We start from the raw sequence: 6,348 nt of genomic DNA on the forward strand, positions 1-6,348 counted from the left end.
GGTTTCAGGATCCTGAAATGCATTAAATATCCAAAGCTAACAGGGGAAAAAAAATCCCAAACATAAGCCCATAATAAGAGACATATTTTAAGACTGTTTTTATAAGACTTTGTCCTTAAACCTTCCCTTGTACACTGTTGGTGGGAATGTAAGTTGGTGCAGCCACTGCGGAGAACAGTATGGAGGTTCCTCAAAAAACTAAAAATTGAACTACCATATGATCCAGCAATCCCACTCCTGGGTACATATCTAAAGAAATCTGAGGTGGATGGAGAAATAGGAAGTGAACTGAGATAATACAGTGTCATGAAAAATACAGAAGAAAAATGTTCAAGAAAGGGGAAATGATCTTCCATATGAAATGGTCTGTTTATAATACTGTCCCTTCTCAAAGACTCATTCAATTAAAATACCTTTCTCCCAAAAGTGCTCATTTCTGCACAGCTTTCTACAGTGTCAAGTAAAAAGAATTCCATCTGTTCTTAGATCTTTTTTTTTCCCCTTCTGCTCCAGGGCAAGGTCTCACACCTACAACAGAGTTAGTATGCAAAATGTTTTCAACCACCAACTTGCCCCTGACTGAGCAGATGCAGGTGAGACAGCATCTTCTACATGATCTCAAAATCCTATCCCATCTGCTGCTTTGGTGGCATTTGGAACTGTCCAGAGGATCCAGGTCTCATGGGTATCACTTACCTCCCCAAAGCAGCTGGGAAGTGAGTAGCGAGAGCACAAGGATGCCACGACAAGCAGAAAAACTTCCCTAGGTGAAGAGATGAAGGGAAGTCAGGATATATGACAGTTTCTTGAACCTCCCTCTGAAACTTGTAAATCTGAAATTGAACCCACTTTATGGTTCCAACATCATCACTGAAGCCAAGATTGCTCCTAAATTACCCAACTTGTATTGCAGATGACAATGTGCGGGGTTAGTGATTTTGCTTTAAAAATAAATAAGTAATTGTTCTCCTTCCTTGAAAAGATGAAATAGTGAATAGGCAGGGTACACTACTTTTTAATTTGGGGAACATCTGTCAGCCAGAACCTTGTCAGGGAAATTGCAATGTCAGGCTAAGAAATGCTTTAACACTCCATGGCAGAAGAGGTGTGTGACAGCGAAGCTTGATCTAGCTGGCCCGAGAGCCCGGCAGGAGGCCCTGAATCACAGAACAGCAGGAGCTTTGAGATGCCCTTGATTTCAGAGCTCCCTACAACTTCTGAGGCGCTCCATCACCCCTTCTACACTGGGTGACCTTGCTGGCTGGGCGAGTTCCCCACATCATCCCCTAGAGACAGGGATTAAGAATGCTGTTATGAAAGAGAAAGACAAATACCATATGATAACACTTACATGTGGAATTTAAAATATGACACAAATGAACCTATCTATGAAACAGAAACAGAATCACAGACATAGAGAACAGACTGGTGGTTGTCAAGGGGGAGGGGATTGGGGGAGGGTTGGAGTGGGAGGTTGGGGTTAGCAGATATAAGTTTTTTTTGTTGTTTTTTTTTTTGCGGTACGCGGGCCTCTCACTGCTGTGGCCTGTCCTGTTGCGAAGCACAGGCTCCGGACACGCAGGCTCAGCGGCCATGGCTCACGGGCCCAGCTACTCCACGGCATGTGGGATCCTCCTGGACCAGGGCACGAACCTGTGTCCCCTGCATTGGCAGGCGGACTCTCAACCACTGCGCCACCAGGGAAGCCCAGATGTTAGCTTTTATATACAGAATGGATGAACAACCAGGTCCTACTGTATAGCACAGAGAACTATATTCAATATCCGGAAAAGAATATGAAAAAGAATGTATATATATGTGTAACTGAATCACTTTGCTGTAGAGCAGTAATTTACACAACATTGTAAATCAACTATACTTCAATTAAAAAAAAAAAGACACACACAGAAAAGAACACTGTTATTTTACTTTTTCCATCAGTGGCAGTAAAGTTCCAAAGTAAATATGGAGGATGGCAGCCAATATCACATACCTGAGACAGTCTACTCCTAGAAAAGGGAGGTCTTGTGATTTAGAGTGAGTGCTTTTGCTCAAGGGCAAAAAAGTCTCAGATTAGAAAAGCTCCAACTTGATGGCCCAAGTTGAAAAGAAAGTCAGATGGCCAAGGTCCACTGTGCAATGTGGTACTTCTAAAGTAGATGGAGAAGCAAGCAATTGCTTCCACTCCAATGCGACAGCCATGGAAATAGCAACCTGGCCTCCTGGTCCCTCAAACACATCAGCAATTGAATTATGCCAGCCATGCTCCCTACCCCTGTGCCAGCAGGGTCTTATCTTACCTTCCTGACATGGTGCAAATCCTATCTTCCTTACAAGGCTTTCTTATGTTTCTGGCTTACAGGCATGATTTTCCTCTGAATCTCTACAGTATTTTTTTTTTTTTTTTTTTGCGGTATGCGGGCCTCTCACTGTTGTGGCCTCTCCCATTGTGGAGCGCAGGCTCTGGACGCGCAGGCTCAGCGGCCATGGCTCACAGGCCCAGCCGCTCCGCGGCATGCGGGATCTTCCTGGATGGGGGCACGAACCCGTGTCCCCTGCATCGGCAGGCGGACTCTCAACCACTGCGCCACCAGGGAAGCCCTCTGCAGTATTTTTAAACTGCAGGATTCATCTTAGTTCTGCATCCTACATGCACTGTCTTAGATGCTGCAGGTGAACGTCTGTTCTCTGCACCCAGATCATAAACCCCTGAGGACACCAGCTCTCTTGGGATGACTTCATATCACCTACAGCTTTAGCTCCAGGCCACGCCACCAAGTCCTCTTAATCGCCACCACCCAAGGCTGGAGGTTATGCAGAGACATTTGGCAAGACACAAGCAATAAAAAACAAAAGGCTCAAAGAATTTTCTTTTACTATTCAGAAGAAATGCGCATTTACCTCCATTAACACTTTGCCAATTAAATTCATGCTGCTAATATCCATGAAGAAAGAAACTCCACTTGAGGAAAAGATAGTTCCTGAGTCTTTCACAAAGTCCAAGAAAGAATCTCTTAACATAGAACCACTTCTTTTTTTCTTCATCATCAAAATGACCATAATTTCCACCAGATGATGTTTATCAGATCAGATCACCTGTCATTCTAAGTAGGCTGGAAATGTGCCTCTTTCTTTCCTTCTTCCCTTCCTTCCTTCCTCTCTTTCTTTCAAGAGTGAAAATTTTCATATTTAGGATGAGCTGGCTGGACTCAGCTTAGATGACCCCAATTTTGTTGGCAACATCCAAAGCATCATAGTCAGGAACCAGTGGACCATATGCCTTCTCTCCATCAGGCCTGATCAGGGCACTGACCTTGGCCGGGTCAATGTCATAGAGATTTTTCACAGCCTGTTTAATCTGGTGCTTGTTGGTGTTGACAACCAAAACGAACACAAGTGTGTTGCTGTCTTCTCTCTTCTTCATGGCTGACTGGGTGGTGAGGGGGAACTTAATGATGGCATAGTGGTCAAGCCTGTTTCTCCCAGGGGCGCTCTTTCGAGGATATTTGGGCTGCCTCCTGCAATGTTTTGGGCTGCCGGAAGGTAGGTGACATCTGGATTTTTTTTTTTGTGGCTGTGGACGCCTTTCGACACTGCTTTCTTGGCCTTCAAAGCCTTTGCTTTGGCTGCAGTTTTGAGAGGGGCGGGGTTTCCTTCTTCGCCTTCAGCGCCATCTTCGTGAAAAGGGTGTCTTGCTTTCCTTTTCATAACAGTGCCAGGTGCTGTTCTAGATTCTGAGATTACTGTGGTGAACAGGACAAAAACTCTGCCCTGATGGAGCTGACATTCCAATAGGAGAAATAAGACAATACCTGTATGAATAAGTAATGATAATCAGGTTGCGATCTGTGCTACAGAGAAAGATTAAATAGGGAAAGGAACTAGAGAAAAATGGGAGAATAAAGAGACAGAGTGATCAGATGACATTTGAATGGAAACTTGAAAACAGTGAGGGAGCCAGCAGTGCTCAAGTAAAGAGCACCCAGACAGAGGGAACAGCAAGTGCAAAGGCCCTGGGGCATATCTCATTTGATGTGTATAAGGAATAATCCGGAGCAGCAGAATGAGCAAGGAGTATGGGAGATCCTTCACCAGGAACCAAATCAGTGGTGACTTGATCTTCGACTTCAGCCCCCAGGACTGTGAGAATAAATGTCTGTTGTTTAAGCCACACAGTCTATGACATTTGTTATAAAGGCCTAACACAGGTGTTAAGGAAATACCAAAGGTGCACGAAGGATGGTGTGACCATAGAGAAGTGGAGAAAAACCTCCCAAACAAGATGACCTTTAGCAGGTGCTTTTAGTCACTTCTACCTCTTAAACAAATTTCTATCATTTAATGGAAGTGCTGGCTGAGATAACTTAGTGCAAGTTCATTGTTCTTCAAAACCATATTCTTATGTATACACTTTTATTTTATACAGTCTTTGCATGAATGCCCAGAATTCACACCACATCTGGCTTCATTAAGATATTTTTGCATCTCTTTTTATTCAATAAATGTAATAGCATTTTTTGAACTTCAATTAATTCAGTGATCATTGAATCTACCTCTTTTATAAAGTAACTGTTATGAGTACGTTCCTTGGGAGGAAAACTCTCCAAGAATAGACATTCTTATGAAATATATTTTGTCCTGTGCTCATTTTGTTCATTCTTCTGCCTAAAGCCCGTTAGCCATGTACGTCCTAAGAAGGAAAAAGGGGTCAAAGTCCTTCGATTAAAATATTTTCTGTGCTAGAAACCCATCAGCCTTTTTAGCAAGTAAGAGAAATCGAAAAAGGAGAAATAAATTTGTCTTCTCCAAAGTAAAGAAGCAGGAGGTGAGTTTCTCAAGTGGGCTAAATTAAGGCTTCTGGAGCTGAAGTTTACATCGCAGTTTTACAGATTTTGTTGATGGAAATGTGTTTGTTGTTTAGCTTCATTTTGCTACCTTGTTCCACAGTAAGGAAAGTCACACAGCTTGCAATACTGAGAAAGTTATTAGAATCCTGTGGTGTTTGCCAGCTTCCATTTTCACACAGTAGAGCCAATGTGAGGGGAAGCATGGAGCTGCAAACAGGAAATGTGAAACCCCTGCAAGAATTCACGGCTGGAGATGGCAGCGCCAGGCTGCCAGAAAGCACCTTCCCACCTTGGCATCCTCCTCCTCAAAAAAAAAAAGGTAATTTCAGGGTTGGTCTTGCCTGGAAAATTGCATCTAGAGTTGAGGTTTTAGCGGAGGATTGGAACTGCACAATAGAGTTAAGAAACTGCTGTGGAAATGCCAACAGATTTTTAGATTCATTTTAATGATTTCAGCTTACTTCAAAGGGCCTTTGAATCATCAGATGGTTTCAAAATGCCAAGTAGGACCGCTGGGAAATGGGGCTGAAGTGAGAAAAAGCCGTGCTAAGTCAATAAATGTGTTTGTCTTTATTCAGTTGTGAGGCATCTTTGCCAATATTCCTAACAGGCACACTAGGAAAACCTAGTACAAAAATCACAGAGGTGCAAAACTCACACCAAAAATCAATTAGAGACATAAGCTTTGGGAAATATAAATTGGAGCAAATGAAAAAAATTAGATTAAAATTCCCAGAAGTACTAGAGAAAACTACAGATCCACACCAAAGAGAGAAGCCAGTGGATAACCAATAAATTAAACAGATAATTAAAGGAAAAAAGTCCTAAAATAACATTTCATTTTCTATTGAAGAAAAAAAAAAGAAGCTCTTTAGCATGCGGATCTGTCCACATGGCTTAAAACTACAACACTGGCTGGAGAAAATGTCACAAGTGAACATCCTGAGTTTCCTAATGACACTCATCTGTTCCACTGGGTTACAGTCTCCAAGGAGAGAGCTATTTGCTTATGAATGACAAATCTATACTGTTTGGTAGAGGAAAACTGCCTTTTCTCCCATTTCCTTTGATCGGCTATTTTAACCTAAGAATGTAAGATTGGTATAGTTTTCCAAGTGTCAACCTGATTCAGAAGAAAACTCTGACTCAACCAATATCTGTCTTAAATAATTCTTGCTAATATAGGCCCTAAGGTCTCACTGGTGTGCTCATTAACAAAACTCTGACAAAACTTCTAAGTTCTTCTATATTATTTTAAATAAGTAACAGGAACAGTTGAAAAATACTCTCTTTGCTAGAAAATTAGATCATTACATAAATGCCTAAAGTTCTCTTTGACCTTTGACCCAAACCAGGCTCTTGCCAACTCCTGCTAGTTTGCCTGGGTTTTTGATCCCTTGTCTCCAGCACATACACATTAGACACAGGTATTTTGTGGTGTTTGTGTTTCACAAGTGGAATCATATTATATATACTTTTCTGAATGTTGTTTTTGTTTACT

The 6,348-nt window shown here is 42.1% G+C and overlaps 1 pseudogene; it reads right to left on the reverse strand.

Moving 5' to 3' along the window:
• Positions 1 to 3,214: 3,214 nt before the first annotated feature.
• On the reverse strand, positions 3,215 to 3,674 carry LOC137224350 (large ribosomal subunit protein uL23-like; annotated as a pseudogene).
• Positions 3,675 to 6,348: the final 2,674 nt, after the last annotated feature.

Source organism: Pseudorca crassidens, chromosome 5 (genome assembly GCF_039906515.1).
Source record: "Pseudorca crassidens isolate mPseCra1 chromosome 5, mPseCra1.hap1, whole genome shotgun sequence".
Lineage (NCBI taxonomy): Eukaryota > Metazoa > Chordata > Mammalia > Artiodactyla > Delphinidae > Pseudorca > Pseudorca crassidens.